This window comes from Acomys minous (genome assembly GCF_964271855.1).
Source record: "Acomys minous genome assembly, chromosome: 11".
Lineage (NCBI taxonomy): Eukaryota > Metazoa > Chordata > Mammalia > Rodentia > Muridae > Acomys > Acomys minous.
In genome coordinates this window covers 22,226,362-22,241,852 of record NC_140492.1, presented here as the reverse complement: position 1 = coordinate 22,241,852, position 15,491 = coordinate 22,226,362, and the positions used below count along the sequence as shown (strand labels likewise).

At 35.4% G+C, this 15,491-nt stretch overlaps 1 protein-coding gene across 10 annotated transcripts in view; it reads right to left on the bottom strand.

Annotated features, from left to right (window-relative positions):
• Nucleotides 1–15,491, bottom strand: part of ROBO2 (roundabout guidance receptor 2) — a 1,536,637-nt gene that overhangs the window by 719,070 nt on the left and 802,076 nt on the right. The gene's annotated exons all lie outside the window — the stretch shown is intronic.

Below are 15,491 nucleotides of genomic sequence, written 5' to 3'. Positions count from 1 at the left end.
TCCAAGTGCATGGCACTCCATGCACCACCCCCAACATACACAGACATCTCCCCTTGATCTTTAAGATGATAATGGGGCATCTTGAAAGGGACAGACAACATGTACTGTTGTTAAACTGGCTAAAATATCATTTGAGGGCATCAAAAATGTCCACAAATAACTGAATAACTTTTTTAAATTGTAAGATCTGGTGTGAAATGTGAGGATGAGCTGATCTTACACATTTTTATCAGGTAGTGAAATTAATTACATGGAGTAGGTGCAGAGACTTCTCTTATATCTGCGTGTATCTATCACCTGCTTACCACTCATCTGTTTTTCTATCTATCAAATATCCATCATAGAAAATTAGTGAAAAAACTTCATCATTTGAGTATCAGCATGGTAGCATTATGATTTCTATAACAGGGCCTAAACCCTTCGTTCCTTAATGCTATTGGAATTGTACCATGCAGTTCAGTAGCGAGTATGTCAACCTCACTGGAATGGCTCTTCAAGACCTATTCCAGGGTGCTTTCTTTCCTAACGCGCAGCTGCCATTGAAGTCACAATTTTCAAAATGTTTTGTATTTATTTACTCATTTATGGTTGGGAAAGGGTTTTTTGTTTTCCTTTAAAGATCAAGTGCTTTCTTTGTAAAACTTGCTTAGACTTTGTTTGCTAATAGGGCAATTATTTAGAGATCTTCTATCACAGATATTTCCTCATTCCTATGAGGCCATTTGTTTACTAATGTAGACGTCTTGGATTGAATCCCTTTATGAGAATTGTGATTTAGACATGTCCCCTTGATCTTTAAGATGATAATGGGGCATCTTGAAAGGAAGAAAATATATTTGTATATGTGTGACCCTAGACACCATTTCAGATCCTTGTACACATAGGCACATATGATACACACACACACAAGACAATAAGTAGGCCACATTGCTGATAACAGGAATTGAATTCCAGAAGAAAAAATAATGTACAAAAGTATTTAATGTTGAGGGCAAGATAAGGGGAATTGTGGGCTGTAAATAATGAAAAGAGAAAGAGAAGGATTTCAAAAGAAACTTCAAACGACTAATTAAAACCTCCCAGATATATGAAAGTATTCCTTCAAGCAGAACCGTGAAATGCATTAGGAACACAGACAGCAAGAGGAAGAAGACTAGATGTAATCTTAGAACAAGGGAAACAGGGTTCAGTACAATGAAGGAAATTGATTTCCCATCAAGAGAGGTACTAGGGGCCTCTCTCGAGCCAGGAAAGGGAAGAGAAATATAAAGCAGGCCTTCATCTTAGGGAACTGATGGCTCTGCTTGGAGTTGTTCAAGACCCATGAGTGAAAATAGTTAACCAAATAAGTGTGTGTAAAAAGGAAAAAAATTGGTTCTTTAGTATGAACCCTAAAAGAAATATGAAGAGATAAAGTAATTTAACTCTGGTATATATAGCATTCTAGCGTATCAAGAGAGTATGCCGTTCAGGATAAAAGTTTAAATTATGGAAACTAAGACAGTATAGCACATTGAACAGAAAATTATCTATGAGTCTAAATATTTAGAATCTGTAAGACTTGAAGAATGCTTACTTAGATACAAATTCTAATAGATTTCAATTCATGTTACATGTACCTATATGCAAGTAGGGCAGTGGAATTAAAGGATTTATAAACAAGAAATAGAGCTTTATAAAATACTGCTTTTTAAAATCCACACTGTGACTAAAACTGGCTACAATCAGTTTCTCAAAATCTACATACGAATTCAAGGTATTGTTATTTTTTTTAGGGTGGTAAGAAATCAAAGTAGAGGAAATGATCAAAAGAAAAGATGCTTAACTCCCCCTGAAAAGATGTCTTGGTGGCAGGATATACTTAAAATGATATAAAGAAAGCACTCAAGGGGAGAAGGAAAAGCAAAGCCTTTAAAGAGAAAAGGAGATATGCCCAGCTGTAACGCTGCTCAGTGGAACATGTAGTTGGGAAAAAAATAATCAAAGGTGAAGTGGAGCAGAAACAGCAAAAAATGAAAGTGCAAAGGCAAGACATTTATATTGACAGAGTCAAGAGGAGAAAAGAAGAAAGAAGTCAGCTAAAAATAAAGATTGAACCTGCAGAAATTTGAAGTTTATTTATCCGTTCGGCAGACTGTCAGTTTGCACCTCCTATGTATGAAGTTTTGAAAAAAATCAACATACCATGATTCTAATTTCAAAACTGCTCTATATATTTTGTGATGTTAAGAAAAAGGCAGTACCCACAGTTCATTATTTACCACGGCTGTTTCTCAAAGAGTTACCAGCTTCTGAAATGTCTCAGTCAGGGCTTCCCCTAAGGGCTTTGCTTATTAAAACATACAGGAGTTCAAAGAATGAGTTATATACTTTGCTGCTTGTTTCACAAGCATGTGATACTATCTGAGACTAATAAGAGTAAATCATATCAGGGATAAATGAAGTCATATGAAAGCATACATACACGGTTAAAGTAAATTAGTATTGCATCATTTGTTTCACAGAACCATCAACCAGGGACAAACTACAACCATCACTATCTATATGAGGGTTAAGGATGAAGATACAATCAGAATCCACTAATAAATGATTAGGTCGAATGAGATTCGCCTCTTAAGGATATCTGTAATCAAAACTGGAAACTTATATTACATTATAGCTATCTTTTAAAGTACAAGAAATAGGACGTTGGGGCACAGGGCAAGCTTTCATTATACACCAGCTTCTACTATTATTGATGTAAAGACCTCCCTTGATTTGCAGTTAAAACATGTGATCTCAATTCTAGGCAAGCCTCATTGTTAAGAAGTAGCATTCTGTATAACTGACCTTTTTAAATGCCATGTGCAGCTGGGCCTCAAATGCATAATACTTGTTTGTATGTGGCAATATCTTACGTATTATACTCTTCCATATCTTCACATTTTACAGCTCAGTTGTCCCCTTAGCGCATTACTTGTGCCCTCCTTTCAGGGACACACTGGTCCACCTCCAATCGCATTCTTTCCCATTAGCCAGCACACAGTGCTTAGCACCTATTATTTTCCATTTTCCCACTTGTTTACCTTTCCTGCCTCCCTAAGAGAATGTAACCACACTCTGGCACTCCTCTGTATTTACACAACATAGAAGTGCTGTAAATATTTGCTGAAAGAATAAAGTACCTAAAGAGTTTCTTTATGCATAGAATGTGCCCCCTAAGTGTTACTCTTTTCTTTTAATTGCCCACCTATGCAAGTCTGATTGGAAAAAAATCTCACTTTTAACAGATATGTTGGCTTCTCATAATTCCTTGTCTTAGTTCCCTTTAGTTGATTACTTTTCAGACACAACTCTATTCTGCTGTTTACATAAAAAGCAACTCTGTTTTCTTTGATATTTTCATTTATTCTGTCTATCCTAATATTCTCAAACTTTTAACATCTACCTGAAAATTTTGTTTTAGAAACCAAGGACTGGAGTGGACTATTAAAACAAAATAATATATGACAATCTACACATCTAACTTATTTCAGTATATATAAACCAAACTTTGGTAAACCTAAATACATCTTACACATGTTTCAGAAAAGTGGATGATTGTTTTTGATTTGTATGTATTTTCTGCAATTGATTTCCGCTCTTTTTTCCAGCTTCCCTCCCATCACCTTCTTCATTTTGGTTTAAGCTGAAAAAGGAAAAAGAATTGCCCTGTGAAGGAATCTCTTTTGTTACAGACTCAAATTAATCAAATAAAAATTGATGGCTTCTCATATTTTTCAAAACACATGGGAAATTGAAGTATCTAAGATCACAATCTGTCTCCTATCAAGAAAATAAAGAATTATAAAATATTTCTATTATAATTTAATTAGTTGTGTTTTCAAAGTCTCCTCAAACTTTTCTTTAGTAAAGTACTCTGTGCCTTTTAGTAAATGTCTTTTTTCCCCATGTGCAAAAAAAAAATCAAAGTGGGTTTTTAGTGTTTGTTCTTACTATGGAAGCATATTTGCTGCAGATAATAAAGAAAACAACTCTGCCGAAAGGCTTGGAAACATCATAGCTGCACCTCCAAGTGGCCTCCGATATCATGGAACCTTGTCCTTCACCCATGTGCTATGGCTAAAGATTTACTAGTGAAGGGACAGCAAACCAGAGTGCATTGCAGTGAGGGGTATTTGCTTTACTATCAACACTCATTTCAAAGACATTATCTCCAGGCAGCACATATCTCCACTGATAAAGTTCTCAGCATCCTCAGTTATCTCTGAGACAAAGGCCAAGAATGGGCAGTCTTAGAAAGTAGGTTGGCAAGACAAAAAATGTGACCTCTGCACAGAATAACAATTACCTTCATTTTATTTCTATTGGAATATTGGAAAAATGCTTATAAATAATCCTCTGAGATTTGGTCTTATAATAAATGATTAGTTTTAGCAAAAAATGATTAGCTAGTTAGAATAGAAACTTTGTGAAAATAAATTCATGAAAGTCTAGCAAATTTATGTAAGGATGTTACATTTTTAGAAAAATAGATTGGCACAGGAATTGCCACATATAACTTAGTCTGGATATAGTTTAAATAGGTACCAATACTTAAAACTCTATATTATATTTTAATGAAATTTATTTGATATAGGATCAAAAATGGCTTAAAACTCTGGAAGAAAAGCAACTATAGAAATTAAAAGAGATGTTATCATATGTGGACAACTATTTTTAATGAAAAGAACCAATCTGAAGCATTCTTTGAAATGTCAAAGCACTTGATCTATTATTTTTATATGTGATAAATTTATAAGACTTTCTTAAAAGAAGCCTTATGAAAGTTAAATCTTTTTCATTATCCCAAATAATAAATTTTACTAGCAGGCGTTATTATTAGCAAAGTGTAAAATGCAAATATTTCCAAATTTAGAACAAAGTTTACTTTAAAATTATACAAGTATAAAGTCTGCTCCAAGTAGTTTGGTTATAATGGAAACTACTAATATTAAACTTGAAAATTAAATTTTCTAGGATTTATATAGAGGAACTTTGTTTCTGCCAGCATTCTACACCCTTTTTCAACATTTTTCTCCAATCATAAAAATTCAGTATATCTTGTTAATTGCTAAAAGAGAAATTAACACTTTTATACAAATTTTAATTAAATTATCTTTAGTACTATGAGTAACAAGAATGAAAAGGAGGAAAAATTACAAATCCTAGTCAACAAGAAAAATAAATAAGCCAGTATGTCTGGTTGAAACCCAAAAACAATGGGAATAAATAAGATACAGTGCATTAAAAGATGAATGGATCATACTACATACAGTAAAAGATGGTAGGTATGAAACTCTACATTGACTCATTTTGTACAAAAAAAAATGTAATTTTATCCTGCAGTTTTAGAAGTCAACATAATGATGAACTTTGATGAGATGAACTGACTGGGTAAGGGCAAAGAGGTACTCAAAGAACCATGTGACATCATTTCCTATTTTGCATATGCATTAACTACAAAATGTGTTCCTTTTATAAATACTAAGTCATGTTGTGATAAGATGGGCATGTAGAGAATTTAAATAGTATTTATTCATAAGGCACTCCACCTTTAATAACATAATTAGTACATTTTTGGAGGCCATTCGAGGCATATGAACCACAGAAAAATGAATAATAAAAAGGAACCATGTGGAGTTCATGAACAAAATTCTACAGAAAGAAAAAATTTTAAACGACAAGGAAGCCATGTGAAGTGGCACACACCTTTACTTCAAGCACTGAGGAGGCAGAGGTAGGTCTCTGCGACTCCCATCAGCCTAATCTACATCACATCGTGAGCTGCAGGCAGCCAGAGCTATGTAGAGACCCTCTCTCAAAAACCAAACCAAAGAAAGAAAGAAGATAAGTGACGGAGATTAATATGGTCTAGTGCATAGAGGCACTAGATGCCAAGCTACATAACCTGAGTCTGATTACCAAAACCTCCATGGTGTATGACTAGAAATGACCCAGACAAGCAGTCTTCAGATCCCCCATATGCACACCATGACATTAGCATGCATGTTTAAAAGGACAAACAATGTTACATTCTTAGTGTGTTTGGCTATTTGTATTTGACAGCCTAAAATGTCTTTCCTAAAATTCTGAATGTAAATTAATTACCTTATACACTTATAATTTTAGGACTCTATAATGCTTGTGAGAAATTATATGCTTTCAGAACAAACAAAAAACAACTGGACATTGACATTGGATCAGACCTGACAGAATTCATTCCTCAGACCATGCTGGATTCTGACATCCTGTATCATTCATGTTCCAGCACCAAGGTGGAACATGAATTGCTGTTCCTCATCAGAGCAAGACAGCTGCCAGAACACTTTCAAAGAAAGCTTCCAATCCCAACTGGTCCAGCATTTCAGACTGTCCCACACAGAACTCTAAATAAGCCTGGAATATCTCAACATTTAGAAACTGGACAGAAATGCTATTCCTAGCTTGTTTAACCATTTCCCCAATTTTATTGGGGCCCCTACAAAGGTATTCATCCAAATCAGCTGGAAGAGACCTTAAGAAAGCAATGCCCCATTTCCTGTAAAGGGGGGGAGGTCAGGCAGGTTTTTGGTTGCTTTCTTGGCTTATAGATGGTTATTGTCAATGGGAATTGGTTACATGATGAACAATTATACAACAGCAATTTTCTAAGGATAAAGTCCACAATGTTCACCTGAAGTATTGCTTAAGGAATAGTGTTCATTTTTGAAGGAACATAATTGCTTTTACTGCTAATAAGAACCATAGAATGTGATAATGCAGGTAAGAATTAAAAACATATTCAGATGGTCTATTTTCCTGTTTGGAAAACAGTATGTAAGCATTATGGCATAGTCTTAAAATTATTAGGACTAAACATACATTAACTGGGTCTACCTAGATTAAATTCTTTCATGATGCTAGAGTAAAGTTGTCGAACAGATTTTATGACATCTGAAGCCCAGTTGGCTAACTCATGCTTATTGGCAGGAGACATGGGTCATGGGTCATGGGTCATGGGGCACATGGGTCTCTTTATTTTCTCCACTGATGGAAATTGATGTTTCAAAGAAAATTGGGAAGAGGAAGAGAAGTGAGGAGATGAGCAGAGCAATAGTGAGAGGAGAGACATAAGATCTTATAAAATTCTGTTTCAGAAATGAGAGTCCATCCCTTCTATTATATTACATTGGTCATACAGACCAACTAAGGTATAATACCAGAGATGATTGTACACATTAGAGAAAAGATGTGGGGACCACTGGGGATGATGGTGAATACTCCTTGCCTCATGGAATGCCAAGGCACCTCACTCTCCTCTTATTTTGTATCTCATATACTAAGAACAGCCTTTGGTCTACATGTCCTTACTTTCTCTTGTTCATACACATTTTATTCAAACTATTCTTCCTCACAGTAAGGAGAAGGTAGCCCGTTGCCTTTTATACACCAAATGATCATAAATTATTGATAATATACTTTTGACATGCTTTACCTCAAAACCTACAAAAACACATTAAATAGGAATCATTATTCCCATTGACCCACAGAAAAGCTAAAATCATTTACATTGCTTGTATGATTTCACTCTCATGCTAAGCACTAGGGTGAAAATGTACTTATGGTCTCAGCATAGAGAACTCAGAGGACAATGGGAAATGTTCTCTCCTATCTTATGGGTCTTAGAGACTGAGCTCAAGCTCCTAGCCTTGATGGCAACAACTTTTACCTGCTGAGCCACCTCACTGATCCAATTTCCCTTTATTTTTTTTAAAGGCTGAATTATAATATGGTTCCCATCAATTTGATGATGAACTTTTGGCTCTCTGCTTATTAGCCAAAAATTTATGTTGATTGTACTCTTTTAAAGCAGTGACTACATTTAACTTGAGCAATCAAGTTTTAGCTTAAAACAATTTGATCATTCCTTTGGAGGAGGATCAGTCCTGTGGGAACACAAAGGAAGGGGATGCAGGCTATCCAGATGAGACCTGATAGGCTGTGGTCAGATGGTGGGGGAGAAGGACCCCACCTGTCAGAGGGGAGGGGAATAGGGCAGAAGAGGGAGGGTGGGAACAGGAAGATAAAAAGCTAAGATGTTAAATTTAGAATGTAATATGAATTAATTATAATTTTAAAAAGATAACAATAGACCACCATTAAAAAATACAAATATGTTTATTTTGAAAAGACCTTATCAAACAGTCGAATACATGAAGATGTGATTAAACTAGATGTGGAATATATTAGGCCAGAGAGTAACTAAGAGCACAGGCTTCTCTTGCACAGGTCCTGGATTCTACCCCTAGCACCCACATGGCAACTCCCGGCAATCAGTAGGTCAAGTTCTTGGGGGATAGGATGCCTCTTCTTGTCTCCACAGGCACCACCAGACAGGCATGTGGTGCAAAGATATACATGCAGAGACAACACTCAAATGTATGAAATAAAATTCTAAAAACTTAAAAATAGTTTAGTATGTATTTAAAATAATGGCATTGAGGTCTCCAATCTTATAATAATCATCATGACTTTATTGTATTAGGTATCATATCTGCCTCACTTTCATCAAAATAGTAACAAAAATCATTTTTGTCATGCAGAGCTTATATTTACCTTTTGTTTTGGTTAATAATTCAGGCTCACAGGACAGAAGGTTCAATTTGCATTAAATGATAACTCACCATAAAAACATTAAGTGGTTTAGAACTTCTGCATGAATGCTGCTTTTTATTTCTGCTAGGAAACTGGTCAGAGTCCATCCCTGTTTCTATAGTTTGCCTTTTGTAATAAAAGACCCCCTCATCAATTCCACTCATAAAGTCACCATTAGTTATTAATTTTGACTGACATAGGAAAAGATAAAGGCAGTATCTGGAGAAGTAATATTGCCAAGGGCTCTTTCTCAACACACACAAGCCAATTTACTTAGGATTTATCTCTCTTTACCAAACACAAAAGAGACTTGATATCCTATGAGTATTTACAGGAGGAGGAAGTCCCCCTCAGTCACAGTCATAGGGGAGGGGAGTAAGGGGAAAATGGGAAGGAGGGAGGAATGAGAGGATACAAGGGATAGGATAACCATTGAAATGTAATATGAGTAAGTTAATAAACTATATTTTTAAAATGTGCAATAAAAGTTGATATTCTACTTGTAGTCAGGTAGGAAGAAGTGGTGAAAGACATGTTGGAGTTGGATTTTATCATGGCGTTTTGAGATATTACCTCCAAATAAATGGACTATAGTTAAAAATTACCACTGCTGGAATTCAGTTTTGCTGTGGTTATTTGAAGAGGGGAGAGTCCATTTTTCCAAACTGTAAAGATCCCTTAAAAATCTAGTCAGTAATTCCCCATTACTTCATTTGAAAATAGGAAATGATCCTAAAAAAGAAGAGTCCTGTTAACCAAAGTATTTCATTCTTTTTAGTTTCCAAAAACAGCTCCCAGTGTCTAAGAAGGATCAGAGGGTAGTATTTCTTTGAAATCCCTTTTCAATTTGATTGATTAGGTTATAACAATCTTTAGACTGGGTGGAAATTTTTATTTAAAAACATGATGTTCATCATGAATTATACTTAATAAATACCAAAAGAATCTGGTCAAATGAGTTTGTAACTTGCTTATAAAACTTAAAAATTAACATTGGTTTGGACAGTCTTATATCATGTAAAACACTGTAGTAGAAAATATGCTGTGTGACCCTATGAGGATTGCTGTTTCTTCTTCTTCATTTTCTAAGCTTTTTAATCATCTGCTCTCAAAACTGGTTAGAAAAAAAAAATCAAGAACCATTTTCTGTTATACTCTCTGTCATTTTTGCTTACAAACTCTATGCTGATTTTAGGAAGGCACTAGGGTTGAAGGACTTGGGTGGCTTCTTTTTAAAAAGAAGAAAGAAAATAGGCTTTGCTTGTGAGGCCTTTTCCCCTAAACCCTTCACAAGCCAATTACAGCATCTGTGGTACAATAGCGAGCGGGACAGCTGAACTGAAGGTTAGAGGAAATAATCAGACCACATGCTTCTCTCTGCACAACATCCTGGGAATAAAGATGCTGCCTTACCTCTACTGTGTACAGTGTGTAACCAGTAGTCATTAACTTCTCAAGGAACCCTGCATGTAATTTGGAATTGCCTGTGTAGGCTGCCCTGTCATATAATGGCATCCTCGGCCATTAGACAGTAATTTGTATTGTTCTGCTTGGGAAAACTAAGCCCTGGAGATGTTCTTTTTAAGCAGAGGAAAGAAAAATAATAGTTAATAGACTTGTAGACAATAGAGGGCCTGGGCTACTCAAAACTACTGGCAGCCTCACTGCACAGGAAAATAACTATGCTGTATCTAAGGGCATAGGCTTCTTTGTGCCTTTTGACACCAAGCAAACTAGCCATGCTCTAATGAGACACTTTTCTCCTAACCTCTGTGATGCCACTGACATGTGGCATGTTAGGCAGCTAGATCAAAAGTGGCCTCCAGCATGTATGAATGTTCAACACCCAGGTGTTCTACTTGACATTTTCTTGGTATCTAACAGCTGCCTGATTATTTAAAGATTACCAACAGTCCTTGAACTTGGAGAAAGGTCCACCCGCACTAATCACCTGCTATAATAGGATCAGCATCCCGACCTAAGGTTCTTTTGATTAACACTGCTCAACTTTCTCTTAGATGCCCCATCTTGCCAGAGAAAAAGACTCATTGAGTCATGTTATATCAAAAATCACCCCAATGATATACTGCTGGACACTTTTGAGCCCAAAATAATAAACACTTCCTACTTCAAGGGATTAAATATTCACAAATTTTAGTGCTGAATAAATATTGTAATATCATTTATATTATTATTATCCTAACCTGTATAAAATATACATATGAAAATATATGACAGCAGGCTATAAAATGATTTAACGCTCCAGTTTCTCATCATGAAATTTATACTAATTTAGCAATGTCTACAGCAATCCATCTGTGTATTTGACTCCTTATTAGATATATAAGCTCATACATATGCTCATACATATTAACTTATCTTGGCTTTCCCTACCTGAACAAAAAAAATATATATGTAATTATATGAATATATACATATTTATGTAATATACAGTATATTACAATGAAAATCATGCTTTGCCATGACAACAATGAAAATAGATAATTTATATCCTAATGGAACAAAGGATAATTAAAAGGCATTATTAACACTATTCCTGGTAAAATTAGGAGAAGAAGAGGCCCAGTTGCTGTTCTGTGCTTTTCAACCGGGAACAGTAACTACAGCATGTGCTATGTCAAGTGGACTGCTCAGGATTGTCATTCTCTTGTCTCCCAAACACTCCCTACCCAAGTCTATTTTTATTAGTAGTCTAATTTGCCTGCTGTACTGGCATCACTCAGCAACGTAGATTACATTTACTGAGCACTGCCACATTCATTCCTGTCTCTGCTTTGTTAATAATAGAATTAGAAACTTCTAGGGGGAAAAGAGAGATGGTTGATGGGATAAAAGAAAATTCTGCCCTTTAGCCTATTCTCTGGATAAATTTAAGCAAGAAGCTCAATGATCAATTTCTTAAGAAATATATAGTTGGAGTCAAGATGAGATTATTTTTGACTGATGTTCAGATCCATTTTCCGAGAGGTTAGTTATATTTCTGCTGTATAGAAGGCAGGTGGATTACATAACGGGTTGTCCTTTGGGGTAAATGGGATGTGGTTTATGAAAATACTTACTGCACACACAACAAAATATTTTCAAATTCTTTTGTAATATAGCTAAGCAACAATCTAAATGCCTTGGATTTTTTCTGACATTTTGATCTTTTAAAATGGATTCATTGAATATGCTATCCAAATCTCTACTTTTGGCTGGTCTGCAACTCACATCTTTATGAAATATAAGAGAGAATAACATGTGCATCTGATTTGCCACTTTTACTAAGTATTGAATAAAATTTAGCACAGCTATGTTAATAAAAGAAAATGTTATAATTATGTCACAAGAAATTACATTCCTTTGGCATTTGCAGGGTTTTGTACTACTATATAATTTTTATAAGGGATTCCCATAGCCTATGGGAGGAATTGAATGAAACCTTACATTTTGGTAAGAAAAATGTTAAAAAGTATTCTAGAACAGCCTGTGAGCTGAAGGCAACCAGGCTCTTATTATATGGCCGACAAAAAAAGATTATTGTTGGTTCTTGTTTTAATTCCATTTTTTTTTTTTGTATTTAATATGGTTGAGGGCTGAGAGAGAATCCCATTCCTAATGTCCTTTCCTGGCATGCATAAGGAAGGCCCTGGTTTTGATCTCCATCACTAAATTAAAATGTTATTATTACTACAAAAATAAATGAATAGTTTATGCAGTATCACTTTGTGACATTTAAAATTGCATAAAAGTAACTGTGGGGTGAGGAAAGGAAGATCTTACACGATACGTGATTGAAAAGAAGAAAGTGGATGAAAGTACAAGGGACATGAGCACAATCAAAGTGACACTAGGAGGAGGAAGAGGAGAAGAGGGAGGGGACAGGAGTACATATCAGGGAGTATAGAAAACATATACAAAAACATGCTATATATGTAAACTCCACAATGAAATTCATTCCATTTATTGCTAATTTTAAAATAACTCATAAAATGCTATACACAACACAAGCTTTAAAGTCCAGGTATGTTTAGAGGTAATGTTGCCACCTGGGTTCTCTTGCAGATCAAACACAGCTTTCTTCATGCCACACTGCAGAACTGAGTCACCGTGGCATGTCATCTTGTCAACAATCCTTAAATCTTTATAATTTCTCCTTTTATAAAATGGTTACTGATGCCTTGCCTATGGCATCATTTAAAGAGTTACTGTTCTCCTGTGTGATATAAGATGTTTACTGATGTGTGATATAAGGGTAAATTAATTTCCATTATTATGTATATGTTAAGACATATACAAATCGGATATATATAATTAAGATAAAAACATATAAATAAAATCTTGAATCTTTTGCTGTCTTTAAAATTTTTTTTTTCAAATGAATAAATGGAATTGGATTCTACTTCTCTGGCTTTTCTAACCTTGTTGATAGATATGGTGCATAAACACAAAGTCATAAAGATAACTATTTGAAAAGGACATGGCTAGGACCCAATTCCTACATCACTGCTACTCAATTGAAATTGGTCTTATAAACATTCTGTATTATTTTTCCTGGAGTGGCAACAACAATATCTGTGGAAAACAACTCAAGGGAAGATTTATACTGGGTGCATGCTTTAATGCATTCAGTTCTCAAAGATAAGGAAGCTAGGACAGAGTGGCTTAATCTGAGACAGCAGGAGCTCAAATGAGCCATATCTTACATTTTGGCATAGAGGAGGGCACAAAGAGCCAGATATGGGCCAAGTTATATTCATAAAGTCTACCATCAGGAAAGGATAATCATTCATTCTTCTTTGAGAGTAGGTTTGCTTTGCACTGATGGACATCACTTATTGGACTTAGTAATTTTACACACACACACACACACACACACACACACACACACACACACACACACACTTGTCTACTTCTGCCAACTACTACAAAATGCACCAAAGATTTCAATCCTCTCAAAACAGTGCTACCAACTGGGGACATTCTTATATCACAAAATGGTCCTGCAACTAATTAATAGTCAATCATCTGGGCATGGCAACTACATGAACTAAAAATATCATCAGTCATCAGTTCATAACAAGCATTCTTCAATCCTAATAAAGGATTATTTGTCATTAAGGAGAAATATTTACAAAACTAGTTGTTTAAAAACAATGGCAAGTATCTTCTTTGTACAGATTTTACAAAACTTGTTAGGAGAAAATGCTAAAAGTGACAGACAGAAATTATTATATAATTACTTAGGAAGTGTAAAATTATAAGTGTAAGAACTACTGACAAGAAAATACGTATGAATATAGAAATTTTATATGTAAAAGAGACAGTTCAATGAGAAAGAGAACCTAGTGAAAATTTGAAATGGAAAAGATGCTAAATACGCTACAGAGGGAAGAGAGAGAAAAGGTCATGAAGAACTTGGGGTACAAAGGCTCCTGTTGGCAGTGAGAAGATGAAAGGCAGTTAGTTCAGAGAGTGTCTGAATGTATGCCCGTCTTTCTTTGTATCTCTATGTCAACTCTATCTCTCTTCCATACACATTTTCTAAATTTCTTTGATGCCTTTTCATCTTTGTTAGTCAATCCCTTTTTCTGATTACCTACTGTGCTGATATCTCCGGTTACTAGGAGCATGAGGGAATCAATGTCAATTCATGAAAATGGTGGCTGTGTGAATACTGAACATTGCATGCCCAATGGCCAATCACTGATAGTTTCCAAAGAAGTAATAGATCATTGGCCATGAAACTCCTGTTATTCAAAAAATAATGTGTGATATGAAGGGCTAACAACACAATTTGCACCATTTAGAATTCCTCCCAGCCACCGGGAGGAATTGAATTGTGTTAAAGTCACAAGGTTAGTATTGCTTGTTCAATTAAAAGTTGGCTCCTGAAAAAAAAAAGTTGGCTACTGGCTCTGATATATCAGAACTGCTCAAAACATTGTAATAAATAGAGTAAGTCAAGCACATAAGGGCAAGTATGACTTGATATCTATCTACAATGGTTATTTGTCTATTATTGTGATAAGCCATCATAGAGGGAAAAGTTCATTTGAGCTTGGGTTTCCACAGGGTTGAAACTCTATCCTGGTGGTAGGTAGCACACATGGTGGAAGAAAGAGCTGTGAGCTCACATCTCAAAATGCAAGCAGGGAGCAGAGAGCATGACTGAGAACTGTGAGTTTCTAAACTATGAAAGCCTTTCCCCAGTGCCATATGCCAAACAACAAGGTCACACATCCTGAGCTACCACGAATAGGCCACCACTTGTTGACTGAATATTGAAATGTTTGAGACTATGGGTCATGGGAATGTTTTGTTCAAACCACCACAATATCCATCATATGAACTATAAATGTTGCTTATGGGAATGGAAGGTAAAGTAGTGGCTCTTAGCGTCTGTGCATAGCTAGGATGTAGAATGTTTGCTCTATTGATACCAAGTGAGATACAGAAACAGAGCAAGCTATCTCACCGGAGAATGATGGTAGGATGGTAGGTGGGGATTGTTTGGTGTGTATCTCAAAAAGCAAGAAGTTATTTTTAGTTATGCTTAATGTTTGAGCAGATATATGTGTGTATATATACACACACACACATATATATACATATATATATTATTTCTACCTGTCTGAGCAATACTTACAATGGTCAAGATATTCCATGGCACCCTATAAATGTATACTCATTTGTATTTACATGTATTAATTTAAATTAAATTTAATGAATACTTTGTTTTATGTGTATGGGTACCTTGCCTCAATGTATGTCTGTGTATATACACATACGTGCCTAGTGGCAATGGAAGCCATAAGGAGGCATTGAATCCCCTG